Source organism: Hyperolius riggenbachi, chromosome 8 (genome assembly GCF_040937935.1).
Source record: "Hyperolius riggenbachi isolate aHypRig1 chromosome 8, aHypRig1.pri, whole genome shotgun sequence".
Taxonomy (NCBI): domain Eukaryota; kingdom Metazoa; phylum Chordata; class Amphibia; order Anura; family Hyperoliidae; genus Hyperolius; species Hyperolius riggenbachi.
The window spans coordinates 129,097,418-129,115,596 of NC_090653.1; the positions used below are offsets into that span (position 1 = coordinate 129,097,418).

The following is an 18,179-nucleotide window of genomic DNA, read 5'->3' on the forward strand; positions in this document are numbered from 1 at the left end:
CAGTTCCAGTGCCAAGGGCCAACAGATAAATAAAACAAAAACATTTTGAGGAGTTTTTAGAAATAAGAAAACTTCCATGGCTGTTCCTTACTTTCTGTCCAAAAGAGTACCTGTTTTTCTTAAGACCTGAAGTGAGAGGGATATGGGGGCTGCCAAATGTATTTCTTTTCAAACAGTACCAGTTGCCTGTCAGTAATGTTGATCTTAGCATCAGTATTGTCTGAATCACACTCCTGAAGCAAGCAGGTGCTAAATCCAGTCAGACCTCAGTCAAAAACATCTGAACTGCATCTGAGTGAGGATGAGGTGACTTACACCTTATGGAAAAACACAGAGACAATGGGAGTCCAATAGTGCAATATGTCACTGACTGAGGCGCTCCGCACTTTGGCAATTATCACTACAATAGCCCTACACTATCATTACTATAGCACTACAATTGCCCTGAGGAAGTAGGCTTAGACCCACAAAACACGTTGTCTGTGCTAAATACATTTTAATACCACCTTAGTGTCATCTGAGAGTTAACACACCTCTTTTTTCCCCATTTTATTGGTTTAAATGAAGTTTTATTTGCCCTGGGTGCCTCTTCTCCCATGTTAATCTGAGCTGCATTCTCATTCAGGGTCTTAGGCTGAAAGTATTAGAGGCAGAGGATCAGCAGGACAGACAGGCAATTTGCATTGTTCAAAAGGAAATAAATACTGTACGTCAACCTCCATATCCCTCTAACTGCAGGTGTGCTTTAAAACAAACCTGTGTTTTTAAAACATACTTGCCTCAGTAGAGGGAAGGCTCTGGACCCTCCAGAGGCTTCTCCAACCCTCCTTAAGCCCACCAGTGGTTGCCGGGACCCTCTTCTTCATCTTCTCAACCATGCTCCCATCCGTGAAAGAGTGTGGCCGAATCTGCAGTCACACTGACTAGTGTACAGTGACCAGACTTTGTTGGCCCTAACCTGGGACATGGCCGGTTGGGGGGGGGGGGGGGGGGGGTCGAGGGGGTTAGTAGGCCAGTATCAGGAGATGGGCATGGGATATTATATTACATACTAACACAGATATGCCAGCATTAAAGCCATCCTAATAAATGCATGACACAATAAGGAAAACATTTGCATGCAAGCATATGCTCCGCACCTCCACAGTACCACAAAGCTGCTCATGTACGCAAGGCTTCATGCTACTGCATAGGTGCGGACTGTACTCGCTCATGCGCAGTACATCGACGATTCTACACGCACAGGAGAGCGGACACAAGAGCAAATACAACAATCACTTGTCAGATATGTTTAGAGGGCTCTTGTGTTGGAACTGTGGACTCAAGAATGATTCTGGAAGCCTCTGGATGGTCTAGAGGCTTCCCTCTACTGTATTTCTCCTTACGGGTTCATTTTAAGCATTGTACCCCCCACAACCCAAAATATGATCAAGCAGATTCTCTCCACATGTAATTAAAGGGAACCTAAACTGAGAAGGATGTGGATTTTTCCTTTTAAAATAATACCAGTTGCCTGATTCTCCTGCTGATCCTGTGTCTCTAATACTTTTAGCCACAGCCCCTCAACAGGAAATAATACCAGTTGCCTGATTCTCCTGCTGATCCTGTGTCTCTAATACTTTTAGCCACAGCCCCTCAACAGGCATACAGATCAGGTGCTCTGACTGAAGTCAGACTGGATTAGCTGCATGCTTTTTTCAGGTGTGTGATTCAGCCACTAGTGCAGCCAAAGAGATCAGCAGGGCTGCCAAGCGACTGGTATTGTTTAAGGCCCCGTTCACACTGCACGCGTTTCCAGACGTGTTTTGGAAATGCGTGCGGGAGGCCGACACGCACGACATCAGACAATGCATAGAGTGCACTGTCTGATGTTCCCACTGCATGCGTTCCGGACCTGTGCGGTCCGGGAACGCATGCTGCATGCATTTTTTGCAAAAACACGTGGCTGTCCCATTCACTTTTCAGTAATGGGATCAGCCGCGCAACGCACACAAACGCGGATGGCGTGCATTCGCATGCGTTGCGTTCTGCATGCATGGCCATCCGCGTTTGTAATGTGAACTGGGCCTAAAAGGAAACATCCATATCCCTCTCAGTTACAGTTCCCTTTAACAGAGTCTGGCAGTTGGGACATCCGGCAGCCCACCTGGGACATCCGGCAGCCCACCTGGGACATATTTGTGCCTGGGACGGGGGACCCTAAACTGGCACGGCTGAGCACTGTAACCATGGAGCTGTTCATGCCCAGTTTAAAAAGTTGTGTACAAGCAGCACCATGCTACTGCCCTGGCTGTCTTGCGTCTCTATGCTGTACACAGATGGGAGCACAGGTAAGCCCTTGTCAGATAGGTTCAGAGGTCCTAGTGCTCGAACAGCCAGCTTGAGGAGGATGGGGAAGCACACGATTGGTTCACACGATGGCCAGGGGCCCCGGACCTCTCTCACTGGAGGATGGGGAAGCTTCAGGACTATCCAGAGGCTTACTTCTTCTAAGGTATCTAACTTTACCCCAAAATGTCACTTCAGGTAAAGGTCACAAAGATCCACTGATGTCCTAAGGTTCAGGAACTGACAGGAAATCTCTACAATGGGTGGCATGTGATACACTGTCCTGCACTGAACTACCACAAATATTACACAAGCTTTCAGAAACATAATCATATTTGGTTACAGGGTCACGTTGAGATTCTGCACAGAGTCATGTAACAGCTCTCACCAGTAGATAATCCCCCTGCACCGAGCACACCTTTTCATTTGCGGCCTGTATACTCCGCAGAACTCACACACGCCAGATATTTCCATAGCAACAAAGAGGAAGCAGCTGAGATTTTCCTCAAGCAGGTTCGCCAATTCCACGAATTGAGGATTGTATTGAATCTGCTGCTCCAGTTCATGGCATTGCTATTATAATGTGATGGAGTAACGATGCCCTCTAGTGGTAGCGTCTGGTGCTGCTATGTGAATTGATCAAAATACAACTGCAAACAGCTAAACTGTGCTGACTGCCCAACAAGTAACAATAACAATAACAATAACAATAATATTTATATAGCGCTTTTCTCCCTGGGGACTCAAAGCGCTGTGACCCTGCATTATGCAGTCTCAAAGGCCAAGGAAAAGAGGTGAGTTCTTAGCCTTTTTTTTAAAGCTGTCCAGAGAGGGAGCCTCTCGTACTGATTGTGGAAGTGAGTTCCATAGAGTAGGGGCTGCGTAGGAAAAGGCCCGAGCACCAAATGTTAAGTGTACCCTGGGAATAACCAGCTTCATCTTGTTGGCAGAGCGGAGGGTGCGTGGAGAGGCATAAAGTTCCAATAGATCTGCTATGTATTTGGGTCCCATGTGGTGTAGAGCCTTGAATGTCAGCAGGCAGATCTTAAAATTGATTCTCCATTTTACTGGTAACCAGTGAAGAGTTTGCAGTACTGGGGTGATGTGTGAGCTGCGGGGGGCATTGGCTAGGAGTCTGGCTGCAGCATTCTGTACTAGCTGTAAGGGGCGCAGAACCTTTTCTGTAGATCCGATGAACAGGGCGTTGCAGTAGTCTAGGCGGGAGGATACAAATGCATGAACCAGAGCAGGTAGGTCTTCAGCTGGGATAAGGTGTTTGTATGGTTCTGATCGAGTTCTGAAACATGCCTGAAGAAGTTCTAAAAACTTGCAAAGGAATCTTGTACAGTTAGTCATTAAAGGTATCACCTAAACAACTTTTGTTGTTATGTCTACGGATTCTCTCCATGACTAAAACCGGACCACACGCAACTGCCCAACAAGCACACCGTAAAGTCAATTATCCCAGAATGAAACAGAAGTGGTAGATGTGCTAATCTTCACATAAGCATTTTTATGGTGCAAGGTACACTCTGTGTTGTTACCTTGACAAAGGTAGTGACCAGATTTTTGTGGGTCCAACCTGGGACCGGGAGGACTGAGGAGCGCGCAGCGACCAAGACTGGGGAGGGAGCGCAGTGAAAAATGGGCGTGGCCATGCCATTGTATGGGCGGAGCTAACGTAATGATGTAACAGCGAGGCATAGGAAAGCAATGTTTACGCCATGATGTGGACGAACGAGACTTTGCATCATGGGTGTGCAGAAACTGTGTGATGCTAATAGTATACCGTAACCACAAAGCAGCAAACATAGCCACCTATGACCATTAAATAATAAATGCAGTAACAGTTACCCCGGACACCAGAAAATAAACGCAATGGGCAACATGTCAGCACAAAATAAACGCAATGCGGGCAACATGTCAGTATAAAATAATCGCAATGCGGGCAAACATGTCAGTACAAAATAAATGCAATGCAGGCAAACATTTCACCAGAAAATTAACGCAATGCGGGCAAACATTTCACCAGAAAAGAAACGCATTGCGGGCAAACATTTCACCAGAAAAGAAACGCAATGCGGGCAAACATTTCACCAGAAAAGAAACGCAATGCAGGCAAACATTTCACCAGAAAAGAAACGCAATGCGGGCAAACATTTCACCAGAAAAGAAACGCAATGCAGGCAAACATTTCACCAGAAAAGAAACGCAATGCGGGCAAACATTTCACCAGAAAAGAAACGCAATGCGGGCAAACATTTCACCAGAAAAGAAACGCAATGCGGGCAAACATTTCACCAGAAAAGAAACGCAATGCGGGCAAACATTTCACCAGAAAAGAAACGCAATGCGGGCAAACATTTCACCAGAAAAGAAACGCAATGCGGGCAAACATTTCACCTGGAAAAAAAAACGCAATGCGGGCAAACATTTCACCAGAGATGAAACGCAATGCGGGCAAACATTTCACCTGGAAAAGAAACGCAATGCGGGCAAACATTTCACCTGGTATACCGTAACCACAAAGCAGCAAACATAGCCACCTATGACCATTAAATAATAAATGCAGTAACAGTTACACCGGACACCAGAAAATAAACGCAATGGGCAACATGTCAGCACAAAATAAACGCAATGCGGGCAACATGTCAGTATAAAATAATCGCAATGCGGGCAAACATGTCAGTACAAAATAAATGCAATGCGGGCAAACATTTCACCAGAAAATTAACGCAATGCGGGCAAACATTTCACCAGAAAAGAAACGCATTGCGGGCAAACATTTCGCCAGAAAAGAAACACAATGCAGGCAAACATTTCACCAGAAAAGAAACGCAATGCAGGCAAACATTTCACCAGAAAAGAAACGCAATGCGGGCAAACATTTCATCAGAAAAGAAACGCAATGCAGGCAAACATTTCACCAGAAAAGAAACGCAATGCGGGCAAACATTTCACCAGAAAAGAAACGCAATGCGGGCAAACATTTCACCAGAAAAGAAACGCAATGCGGGCAAACATTTCACCAGAAAAGAAACGCAATGCGGGCAAACATTTCACCTGGAAAAAAAAACGCAATGCGGGCAAACATTTCACCAGAAAAGAAACGCAATGCGGGCAAACATTTCACCTGAAAAAGAAACGCAATGTGGGCAAACATTTCACCTGGAAAAGAAACGCAATGCGGGCAAACATTTCACCTGGAAAAGAAACGCAATGCGGGCAAACATTTCACTAGAAAAGAAACACAATGCGGGCAAACATTTCACCAGAAAAGAAACGCAATGCAGGCAAACATTTCACCAGAAAAGAAACGCAATGCGGGCAAACATTTCACCAGAAAAGAAACGCAATGCAGGCAAACATTTCACCAGAAAAGAAACGCAATGCGGGCAAACATTTCACCAGAAAAGAAACACAATGCGGGCAAACATTTCACCAGAAAAGAAACGCAATGCGGGCAAACATTTCACCAGAAAAGAAACGCAATGCAGGCAAACATTTCACCTGGAAAAAAAAAACGCAATGCGGGCAAACATTTCACCAGAAAAGAAACGCAATGCGGGCAAACATTTCACCTTGGAAAAAAAAACGCAATGCGGGCAAACATTTCACCTGAAAAAGAAACGCAATGTGGGCAAACATTTCACCTGGAAAAGAAACGCAATGCGGGCAAACATTTCACCTGGAAAAGAAACGCAATGCGGGCAAACATTTCACCTGGAAAAGAAACTCAATGCAGGCAAACATTTCACCTGGAAAAGAAACTCAATGCAGGCAAACATTTCACCTGGAAAAAAAAAACGCAATGCGGGCAAACATTTCGCCTGAAAAAGAAACGCAATGCGGGCAAACATTTCACCTGGAAAATAAACGCAATGCGGGCAAACATTTCACCTGGAAAAGAAAGCATTTACTCACCTGGCAGAAGTCTCCGGCTTCTGGCGCGCTGCTCCCGAGACCACCTTCCTCCTGAAGTCTCCCGCGCTGACAGCCTGGCAGAAGTAAATAGTAGTAGTAAATAGACAAATAGTCTCCAGTACAGGGCTTCGGCAGCCATCTTGCCGTAGCCCTGCTCGCCTGCCGGTGTCGGAACAGACACCGGAAGAGGAGGCTGGAGCGGGGCTGCGGGCAATGAACTGGCACGGCGTCTATAGACGCCGCTGCCAGTTCATAAGGATAGAGTAGCCAGAGTCCCGAGGCCGGGACTTCCCGCTGCTGAAAGCGGGACGTTTCCCGGGACCTCATGCAGCCTGGGACAGCGGACCCCGAATCCGGGACGTGTCCCGGGCAATCCGGGACGTCTGGTCACTCTAATAGAGTGACCAGATTTTTGTTGGTTCAACCTGGTACGGGGGGGGGGGGGGGAATGCGCCGAAAAATGGGGGTAATGCGGCGCGCGCTACTGCGCCAAAAATGGGCGTGGTCATGACATTATATGGGCGGAGCTAACATAATGATGTAACAGCGAGGCATAAGAAAGCAGTGTTTACGCCATGATGTGGTCAAACGAGGTTTCGCATCATGGGTGTGTAGAAACTGTGTGATGCTATTTAATAGTATACCGTAACCCCAAAGCAGCAAACATAGCCAACTATGGCCAGGATAGTCAGACAGGCAGGATCGGCAACGTACGGACAGATACAGTACAAAGACAGAAGGCTAACTCAGAGTTAAGTTCAGGCAGAGTCGGCAACTGGATCAGATAGGCGAAAGCACACAATCAGAAAGCAGAAGAATAGTCAAGGCAAGCAGAAGGTCATAACAGATAATACAATGCAATTAGTAATTTAAGCTATCAACAGAATCTGGCTAAGTGTGGATCCCCAGCTCCAGCTGATTCAAGCACACTTTGGGATCTAACTAAGGTCTGAGCGCTAACACGTTAACATTCGCAACAGCAGACACGGAGCAACTGACAGGCTAGTACTATATATACAGAAGTGCTCCACAGCGCCGCCTTAGTCATTCAGCCAATCCAGCGTACTGTTGGAGTCAGCTGACTTGGCAGATCAGCTGACTCCCCTTCTATTCGCATAAAGGTCCTGTCGCCTGGCGCGCGCGAGCGTAGCCCTCAATCTATGTGCAATAGAAGGACCAGGCAGAGCAACAGCATGTAACTGCGCGGCAGAGGCCGCCGGCTGATACGCGGAAATAGCCGCCATGCCGCTTGCCTCTGCGGCGGTATCTCCACTATCTATTACAGTGAGCAACATGTCAGTACAAAATAAACGCAATGTGGGCAACACGTCAGCACAAAATAAACGCAATGTGGGCAAACACATCAGCACAAAATAAACGCAATGTGGGCAAACACGTCAGCACAAAATAAAACGCAATGTGGGCAAACATGTCAGTACAAAATAAACTGCAATGTGAGCAACATGTCAGTACAAAATAAACGCAATGTGGGCAACACGTCAACACAAAATAAACGCAATGTGGGCAAACACATCAGCACAAAATAAACGCAATGTGGGCAAACACGTCAGCACAAAATAAACGCAATGTGGGCAAACACATCAGCACAAAATAAACGCAATGTGGGCAAACACGTCAGCACAAAATAAAACGCAATGTGGGCAAACATGTCAGTACAAAATAAACTGCAATGTGAGCAACATGTCAGTACAAAATAAACGCAATGTGGGCAACACGTCAACACAAAATAAACGCAATGTGGGCAAACACATCAGCACAAAATAAACGCAATGTGGGCAAACACGTCAGCACAAAATAAACGCAATGTGGGCAAACACATCAGCACAAAATAAACGCAATGTGGGCAAACACGTCAGTACAAATTAAACGCAATGTGGGCAAACATGTCAGCACAAAATAAACTGCAATGTGAGCAACATGTCAGTACAAAATAAAGGCATTGTGGGTAAACATGTCAGCACAAAATAAACTCAATGCGGGCAAACATTTCACCAGAAAAGAAACGCAATGCAGGCAAACATTTCACCTGGAAAAAAAAAACGCAATGCGGGCAAACATTTCACCAGAAAAGAAACGCAATGCGGGCAAACATTTCACCTTGTAAAAAAAAACGCAATGCGGGCAAACATTTCACCTGAAAAAGAAACGCAATGTGGGCAAACATTTCACCTGGAAAAGAAACGCAATGCGGGCAAACATTTCACCTGGAAAAGAAACGCAATGCGGGCAAACATTTCACCTGGAAAAGAAACTCAATGCAGGCAAACATTTCACCTGGAAAAAAAAAACGCAATGCGGGCAAACATTTCACCTGAAAAAGAAACGCAATGCGGGCAAACATTTCACCTGGAAAATAAACGCAATGCGGGCAAACATTTCACCTGGAAAAGAAAGCATTTACTCACCTGGCAGAAGTCTCCGGCTTCTGGCGCGCTGCTCCCGAGACCACCTTCCTCCTGAAGTCTCCCGCGCTGACAGCCTGGCAGAGCAGGGCTACGGCAAGATGGCGCCCGAAGCCCTGTACTGGAGACAAATGGTCTCCAGTACAGGGCTTCGGCAGCCATCTTGCCGTAGCCCTGCTCGCCTGCCGGTGTCGGAACAGACACCGGAAGAGGAGGCTGGAGCGGGGCTGCGGGCAATGAACTGGCACGGCGTCTATAGACGCCGCTGCCAGTTCATAAGGATAGAGTGGCCAGAGTCCCGAGGCCGGGACTTCCCGCTGCTGAAAGCGGGACGTTTCCCGGGACCTCATGCAGCCTGGGACAGCGGACCCCGAATCCGGGACGTGTCCCGGGCAATCCGGGACGTCTGGTCACTCTAATAGAGTGACCAGATTTTTGTTGGTTCAACCTGGTACAGGGGGGGGGGGGGAATGCGCCGAAAAATGGGGGTAATGCGGCGCGCGCTACTGCGCCAAAAATGGGCATGGTCATGACATTGTATGGGCGGAGCTAACATAATGATGTAACAGCGAGGCATAAGAAAGCAGTGTTTACGCCATGATGTGGTCAAACGAGGTTTCGCATCATGGGTGTGTAGAAACTGTGTGATGCTATTTAATAGTATACCGTAACCCCAAAGCAGCAAACATAGCCAACTATGACCATTAAATAATAAATGCAGCAACAGTTACCCCAGACACCAGAAAATAAACGCATTGTGGGCAACATATCAGCACGAAATAAACGCATTGTGGGCAACATGTCAGCACAAAATAAATGCAATGTGGGCAACACGTCAGTACAAAATAAACACAATGTGGGCAACCATGTCAGCACAAAATAAACTGCAATGTGAGTGTAACGATTGGTGTCAGCAAGAACAGAAAGCAAGCTGGAGTCGTAATTCAGTACCAATAAGATCACCCGAGGAGCGGGCGATTCAGACTGTACTGCAGCCGAGAGTCACCTGAGGAGCAGGTGACTAAGACTGTACTGCAGTCAGGGCCTTCACCTGAGGAGCAGGTGATTAAGACTGTACTGCAGTCTGGGCCTTCACCTGAGGAGCAGGTGATTAAGACTGTACTGCAGTTAGGGTTTCACCAGAGGAGCAGGTGATAAAGACTATACTGCAGCCAGTGAGATCACCTGAGGAGCAGGTGACTCTATGCTAAATAATCCCTCACCAGTGGCTGGACCCACTGGTGAGGACAGGATAGTCAGACAGGCAGGATCGGCAACGTACGGACAGATACAGTACAAAGACAGAAGGCTAACTCAGAGTTAAGTTCAGGCAGAGTCGGCAACTGGATCAGATAGGCGAAAGCACACAATCAGAAAGCAGAAGAATAGTCAAGGCAAGCAGAAGGTCATAACAGATAATACAATGCAATTAGTAATTTAAGCTATCAACAGAATCTGGCTAAGTGTGGATCCCCAGCTCCAGCTGATTCAAGCACACTTTGGGATCTAACTAAGGTCTGAGCGCTAGCACGTTAACATTCGCAACAGCAGACACGGAGCAACTGACAGGCTAGTACTATATATACAGAAGTGCTCCACAGCGCCGCCTTAGTCATTCAGCCAATCCAGCGTACTGTTGGAGTCAGCTGACTTGGCAGATCAGCTGACTCCCCTTCTATTCGCATAAAGGTCCTGTCGCCTGGCGCGCGCGAGCGTAGCCCTCAATCTATGTGCAATAGAAGGACCAGGCAGAGCATCAGCATGTAACTGCGCGGCAGAGGCCGCCGGCTGATACGCGGAAATAGCCGCCATGCCGCTTGCCTCTGCGGCGGTATCTCCACTATCTATTACAGTGAGCAACATGTCAGTACAAAATAAACGCAATGTGGGCAACACGTCAGCACAAAATAAACGCAATGTGGGCAAACACATCAGCACAAAATAAACGCAATGTGGGCAAACACGTCAGCACAAAATAAAACGCAATGTGGGCAAACATGTCAGTACAAAATAAACTGCAATGTGAGCAACATGTCAGTACAAAATAAACGCAATGTGGGCAACACGTCAACACAAAATAAACGCAATGTGGGCAAACACATCAGCACAAAATAAACGCAATGTGGGCAAACACGTCAGTACAAAATTACGCAATGTGGGCAAACACATCAGCACAAAATAAACGCAATGTGGGCAAACACGTCAGTACAAATTAAACGCAATGTGGGCAAACATGTCAGCACAAAATAAACTGCAATGTGAGCAACATGTCAGTACAAAATAAAGGCATTGTGGGTAAACATGTCAGCACAAAATAAACTCAATGTGGGCAACATTTCACCAGAAAATAAACGCATTGTGGGCACATTTCACCTGGAAAAAAAGCATTTACTCACCTGGCAGAAGTCTCCGGTCTTTGGAGCGCTGCTCCCGGGACCATCTTCCTCCTGCAGTCTCCCGCGTTGACAAGAAGAGCAGGGCTATGGCAAGATGGCGCCCGAAGCCCTGTACTGGAGAAACAAATAGTCAATAGTACAGGGCTTCGGCAGCCATCTTGCCATAGCCCTGCTCGCCTGCCGGTGTCGGAACACAGGCAGACTAAGGAGGCTGGAGCGGGGCTGCGGGCAATGAACTGGCACGGTGTCTATAGACACCGCTGCCAGTTCATGAAGATAGAGTGGCCAGAGTCCCGAGGCCGGGACTCTGGCCAGCTAAAAGCGGGACGTTTTCCGGGACCTCATGCAGCCTGGGACAGCAGACCCCGAATCCGGGACACGTCCCGGGCAATCCAGGACGTCTGGTCACTCTATCTTAGAGTGTACCTGACATGATTTAAATAGATTAATTTATACTTACCTGGGGCTTCCTCCAGTCCCATGTATTCCGTGGGCTCCCTCACTATCCTCCCGGGCGGTTCCGTTTGTCTTAAATTTTCCCCAGTACAAGGCTTCAGTCATGCTCGCACCCCAATCGCCAGAAGCTTCTGTGCCTGAAAAGGTAGTACTGCACAGGCACAGAACTCTCCCAGCCATGGGAGCTCGATGGGGGTGTGTATGTGGCCGGGCATGCTCAGTACAGCCCGAATGGTGTGACTGAAGCCTTTGTAATGCGGAATATTTAAGATGAACTAAGCCACCTGGAGGGATGGCGAGGAAGCCCCAGGTATGTATAAATACTTCTATTTAAATAATCTCAGGTTAAAGGGGAACTTCAGCCTAAACAAACATACTGTCATCAAGTTACATTAGTTATGTTAATTAGAATAGATAGGTAATAAAAACTCTTACCCACCCTGTTTTAAAAGAACAGGCAAATGTTTGTGATTCATGGGGGCAGCCATCTTTGTCATGGGGGCAGCCATTGTGATGATCCGCTCAGCTGGCTGCACAGGCAGACAGCTGTTTGTCCATTCCTCTAGTCTGTGGGCTGCAGGTCTCTGGAACAGAGACCTGTCTTTCCATTGCAAGTTTCTGGTCTGTTCTCTTGCTGGGGAATTTGCATACATTCGTTATGCAAATCCCCTACCTGCCTTCTTTGATGACTGGCACTATAAGAGCTTTATGTTTCCCAGAAGGCTTTGCTGGTCATTTCCCTTCCATGGTCTGTTCCTGATGGACACTGCTGGAGTGTCAGCCATTGCTATCTAGTATAGTTAATTCCTGGGGGTTGCTTTAGGCTCCCCTTCTAGCCCAGTCAGGTTGTATTATCTGTATTGCCTGTTCTGTCTTGTCTTGCCTGTTGCCATTGTCCTGTCCCAACGGTGGTCGACAGGAAATGGTTCTGATCTCTGTTCTTGGAGTATAGCTGGTGCAGCGGTTGCTACCAGCTATCTCTTCTGTTCTGTCTCCTGGGATCGCGCTAGCCACTTTTCGCTAGCGCTGGGGATCCTTCTGTTCTGCTACTCTGTACCTGGATCGTACTCGCTTCTCGCTAGTGCTGTGGATCCTATCTCTCGCTTGTCCCTGTTTTCGTGTGTCTGTCTTGTCTGCTACGCTTGCTGGAGTCTCGGTGAGGTAACCGTTAAGCAAGCGCTCGCGTCCTCTGTTTCATGTTTGTCTGTCGATGGTTAGTTAGGCGTGCTTGTCTCTATTGTGCTTATCACGTGGAGACCGCGCATAACCGCGTGCACTGTTGCGAATGAGTGCGGTGTTCGCGGTTAGCTAGCGTTTGTTATTTTCCGCATCTTCTCATTGTATTATTTGCTGTGCCTTTGCTACCCTCGTATTCTATTCTGATCTGCCTTGTGTTACGTCTGGCGATCGCACCTCTCGCGATCGCGTTCCTATTTCATATCTGCTGTTGTGTGTGCGCGGTCGCGGGGTGGCGACTGGATTGGCGCACACACATACAACCTGTCCCTTTGCTCGCTCTCATTCGCAATCGCCTCTCCTGCGATTGCGTCCTGCGCTTCGTACAATTCCTGTCTGGCACTTGTGGAGGTACAGAGGATTGGTTCCTCTGCACTCCCCAGCGCCATCTGCCGACAGGAATTTCCCTCTACAGGTACGTAGCACCTTTTGCTGGGTGCCTGCAAATATACGCTTGTGGAGGATTTCCGCCGTGTCAGCGCACGCGTTGTGCGCTGATCACGGAGAAAGTTTCACAATCGTTACAGCCATCTTTTTGGTTGAAAGGAGGTGACAAGGAGCAGGATACACAGTTCCAACTGTCCTGTGTCCTGATTACCCCTCACAGCTGCACACGCTGGGCTTCAAATGTCAAATTCAAAATGTAAAAAAAAAAATTGCAGCAGAACGAGAACAACAACATCAGAAATCCCATCATGCTTTGCACAGCATCAGGGGAAAAAAGCACGGGCAGTTTTCTTCTGTGCAGCTTAGGCCCCGTTCACACTTGCGTTTTGGCATGCAAACGGACCGGATCCGGATCGTATCAGGACCTGATCCAGATTGGAACCGTACGGTTCCGATCCGGATCCGGTCCGTTTGCATCAGGACTGCTTCAGGCTGCCATCCGGATCCGTGGGGGAAAAAAAATAAAATAACAAAATACCTTAAAATTTGTTGGGGTCTGCAGAAGGTGCACCTGTTGCACCTGTAGAATCAGGTCCTCCGCTGTAGGCCTCACCTCCACCTCCGACATACTGCCAAAACAGCTCCAGCACGTGTCACTGCTGCTCCACTCCAGATATGCTGGGCCCATGTGTCCCCATCCGAAATGGCCGCTATAAATACGCATAGGAAGTGGGGTAGAACGTCCGGTGTTTGTCTCCAGTGTGTTCTGTGCTTCCGTTTCCCATTGCTTTCATATTTCCGGATGGTGCAGTCAGGCTCCGGTCCGGGTGCGTGGGCCGGATGATCCGGACCGAAAAATTGTGCATGTTGGAAAAGCGCCTGGAGTCCGGCTCCGGTCCGGCTTCGTACTGTACGGAACAGATGCGTGTGAACGTCCGCATAGCCTTTGCATTGCTATGCGGAACGTACGTTCCGTTTGTACAGTATACGGTCCGGATCCGGCCCGGCGAATGCGGACAGGGACCGCTAATGTGAACCGGGCCTAAAAATGAGGCTTGTATAAGAGAAACAAAGTTCTGATGCTGTGAAACTGTTAAAGAAACACCAGGCCTTTTCAGTGCTGCTAAGTCGATTTTTAGTCTGGAGATTCACTTTAACCACCTTAGCGGTATGGACGAGCTCAGCTCGTCCATTACCGCCGGTGGCTGCCGCTCAGGCCCTGCTGGGCCGATTTGCTCCCTGTAAAAAGCAGCACACGCAGCCGGCACTTTGCCAGCCGTGTGTGCTACCTGATCACCGCCGCAGCGCGGCGATCAGCCGCGTGCAGCGGCGAAAGAGGGTCCCCCCAGCCGCCCGAGCCCTGCGCAGCCGGAACAAACAGTTCCGGCCAGCGCTGAGGGCTGGATCGGAGGCGGCTGACGTCAGGACGTCGGCTGACGTCCATGACGTCACTCCGCTCGTCGCCATGGCGACGAGCAAAACGAAACAAGGAAGGCCGCTCATTGCGGCCTTCCTTGTTACTGCGGATCGCCGGAGGCGATCAGAAATACGGGATAGGAGCGCCCTCTAGTGGGCTTTCATGCAGCCAACTTTTAGTTGGCTGCATGAAATAGTTTTTTTTTTATTAAAAAAAACCCTCCCGCAGCTGCCCTGGCGATCTTAATAGAACGCCAGGGTGGTTAAGGACACCTAAACTGAAAGAGATATGGAGGCTGCTTTATTTATTTTGTTTTAACTACTTGCCGACTGCTCCACGCCAATTGGCGTGAGCAGTGCGACAGCCCCAGGACCGCTGCACTCCGATTGGTGTGAACGACCGTCTAGCAGGAGATCGCGCGCACACTGCGCATGCATCTCCTGCTTGGGGGGCGGAGCTCCAGCCCGCGTTTAGTCTCCGAGCGGCAATCGCTGCTCGGGAGACTGTTAGACAGCGAAACTACCATCTATTTACATGTACAGTGCTGCGATCTGCAGCAACGCTGTACTGGGGACAGCCGTGTGACACGGCTGTCCCCCTGGAACACAGGGAAGCCATCCGCTGTGATAGGCTGAAGCCTATCACAGCCGATTGCAGTGATTGGCTAGCCAGGGGAGGGAGGGAGAGATAGATGAGAAATAAAAAATTGCAGCTGCAGTGGCCATTTTAGCAATAAATGTCCTGGTCGGGGGGGGGGTTAACACCGCAGTCCTCAAGTGATTAAACAATTCCAGTTGCCTGGAACCAGTGTCAGCGGTGCAAAAAGGGGATGGGGACAGTTTGTTTAAAGCATCTGTAGAAGTGATCATTACCAGCACAGGACCAATAAAGAGCTAATACTGCATTAGAGGGAGGTCCCCTTGGGGCCCCACTGGCCCAAGGGCCCCAGTGCAGTTGCAGTCTCTGCATCCCCTATTGCTACGCCACTGCTTTTGACCATAGACCCTGAACAAGCATGCAGATCGGATGTTTCTGACTGAAGTCTCACTGGATTAGCTGCATGGTTGTTTTAGGTGTGTGACCCAGATTCTACAGCAGCCAACAAGATCAACAGGACTGGTATTACTCAAAAGGAAATAAATATGTCAGCTTCCATATATCTCTCAGGTCAGGTGTCCTTTAACATTCTCTGGCAAATAGGTTGAAATTAGGAGAATATTTGAGTGACTATTAATTCCATTCTGTTACGTTAAATCACAATCAGTTGTTTTACAGTGAAACTGGGGATTACTTTCCGGAGACTGTAGTATTTGCGGTTATATTTACCGTTTCAGCTGTTCCCAGTAAGGGTTCAGTACATGGGGACTGGGAGAGAGCTGTTATGACACTTAAGTGCTGGAGAAGAGCTCCGTAGTAGCCAGGTAGAAAGTAGCTAGGGAGGAACATGACTACTTACTGGGCAAGTCACATGTTCTCTCCACTCCTCCTACGCATGGACGGCTCCTGTACTTTCACCGCTCCTCCACCCCACTGATAGGCAGGAAGCAAGAAGAGGGCGGAGATAGTGTCTGAATGATAGCGGCTGGCTGCAGTGACACAGCCGCCGCCCACTGTACTGAAATGAGCATGAAGGAAGGTGATTCTGCCGCGGACCAGGACTAGCAGGCATGGCGCCCATGGGTGCTGTGGCGCCCATGGCTCTAGCCATACCTGCATGTCTGTAGATACGCCTCTGAGTTTAGCTCTGTTAATTAACGTGTGTATTTGTGATAACTATTGGAAATCAGTTATTAAATGTAGATGCGATATATTTTAAAAAGTCAATGAAATAAGTTGGACTGTACATGGCACTTTTTATTATTTGCACCAAAACTTTATATTTCAGGACACGCTTTTATAAGATTCTTTATTAAGCCTAATAATTTTGAATGATGAAATAAATGTTTGACAAGAATTAGAAAAGCTGTCCTTCAATTAATGTTGAAGAATTATTCAATAATAGAGAATTATGAAAAAGAACAGGTTGTAAAGAACAGGTAGCAGATATCCAGCCTAAGAAAGTAAATTGCAGGTCTCCTCCTGTAATGCAAAGTTATAATTACCGTAGTGGAAAGTGTGTGCACCCGCTATTATAAGAAACCGGAGAGCTGCCACAGGTGCCATTATAAATAGCAGCGATAGTGTGAAATTTGGGCACTCCATAAATAGAAATTTTCACATTATGGGTGGGCAATAAATAACACGTTTAACACTATAAGCACCATTTATAAAGGTGCCTATGGCTGTGCCCCAACTTCATCACAATAGCGGTGGATTGGCGGCGGGGGTCGGTTATGGTTAGACATCGGGGCAGCGGTTAAAGGGAACCTAAACTGAGAAGGATGTGGATTTTTCCTTTTAAAACTGTAACGATTGGTGTCAGCGAGAACAGATTTCTCTGATTATTGGTGATCTGCAGTATCACCAATAATACGGATGCTATACCTGATTATGTGTGATCTGCAGAATCACCAATAATACTAGTATAGCCAGAACCAGGATAACCAATGTAAGAACAGATGTTTGGTGCAACAGTAATGATAGAGATACCCCAGAGGAGCTGGTGGTGATAGGTATCTCAATAGAACACAAGAGTATTCACCCAGCAAGCTGGATACGTGATTCAGTACAGCTAAGATCACCCGAGGAGCGAGAGACTCAGACTGTACTGCAGCCGGGAATCACCTGAGGAGCAAGTGATGAAGACTGTACTGCAGTCAGGGCTTACACCTGAGGAGTAGGTGTTAAGACTGTACTGCAGCCAGTGGACACCTGAGGAGCAGGTGTTCACAAAGATGCTGCAAGTAATGATCACCTGAGGGGCAGGTGATTAAGACTGTGCTGCAGTCAGGGTTTCACCTGAGGAGCAGGTGATACAATACTAGAATCCCTCACCAGTGGCTGACCCACTGGTGAGTACAGGATAGTCAGACAAGCAGGATCGGCAACGTACGGACAGATATGGTACAAAGACAGAAGGCTGAGGCCCCGTTCACACTTGCGTTTTTGGGAAAAACAGACCGGATGTCCAGACCGGATCCGGTCCGTACCGGACCCGTACGGTTCCTATCCAGATCCGGTCCGTTTGCATACGTTTTCAATCAGGTATTAATACGGCTGCGATCCGGATCCGTTTTTTTAAAGAGATAACACACACTATATAAATTCCTGGGGTCTGGGAGGTCAGCAGAAGCTGCACCTGTAGAATCAGGTCCTCCTCTGTGTAGGGCCTCACCTCCACCTCCGACATACTGCCAAACAGCTCCAGCACAAAGTCACTGCTGCTCCACTCCAGAAATGCTGTGCCCATGTGTCCCCATCCAAAATGGCCACTAGAAAACGCATAGGAAGTGGGGTAGAACGTCCGGTTTTTATAGCCAGTGTGTTCTGTGCTTTCCGTTTCCCATTGGTTTCTATTGCCGGACGGTGCAGTCAGGCTCCGGTCCAGGTGCGTCAGGCGGATGATCCGGACCTTAAAAATAGCGCATGTTGGAAAAGTGTCCGGAGTCCGTATCCGGTCCGGCTCCGGTCCGTACGGAACGGACACGTGTGGACGGTCGCACAGACTTTGCA

The 18,179-nt window shown here is 48.1% G+C and overlaps 1 long non-coding RNA gene across 1 annotated transcript in view; it reads left to right on the forward strand.

The window, feature by feature from the left end:
• Window positions 1–3,017: 3,017 nt before the first annotated feature.
• Window positions 3,018–18,179, forward strand: part of LOC137529106 (uncharacterized) — a 30,475-nt gene continuing 15,313 nt past the window's right edge. The window contains exon 1 of the long non-coding RNA XR_011023586.1: window positions 3,018–3,122. This is a non-coding gene — a long non-coding RNA (uncharacterized lncRNA). The remainder of the gene's footprint in view (window positions 3,123–18,179) is intronic.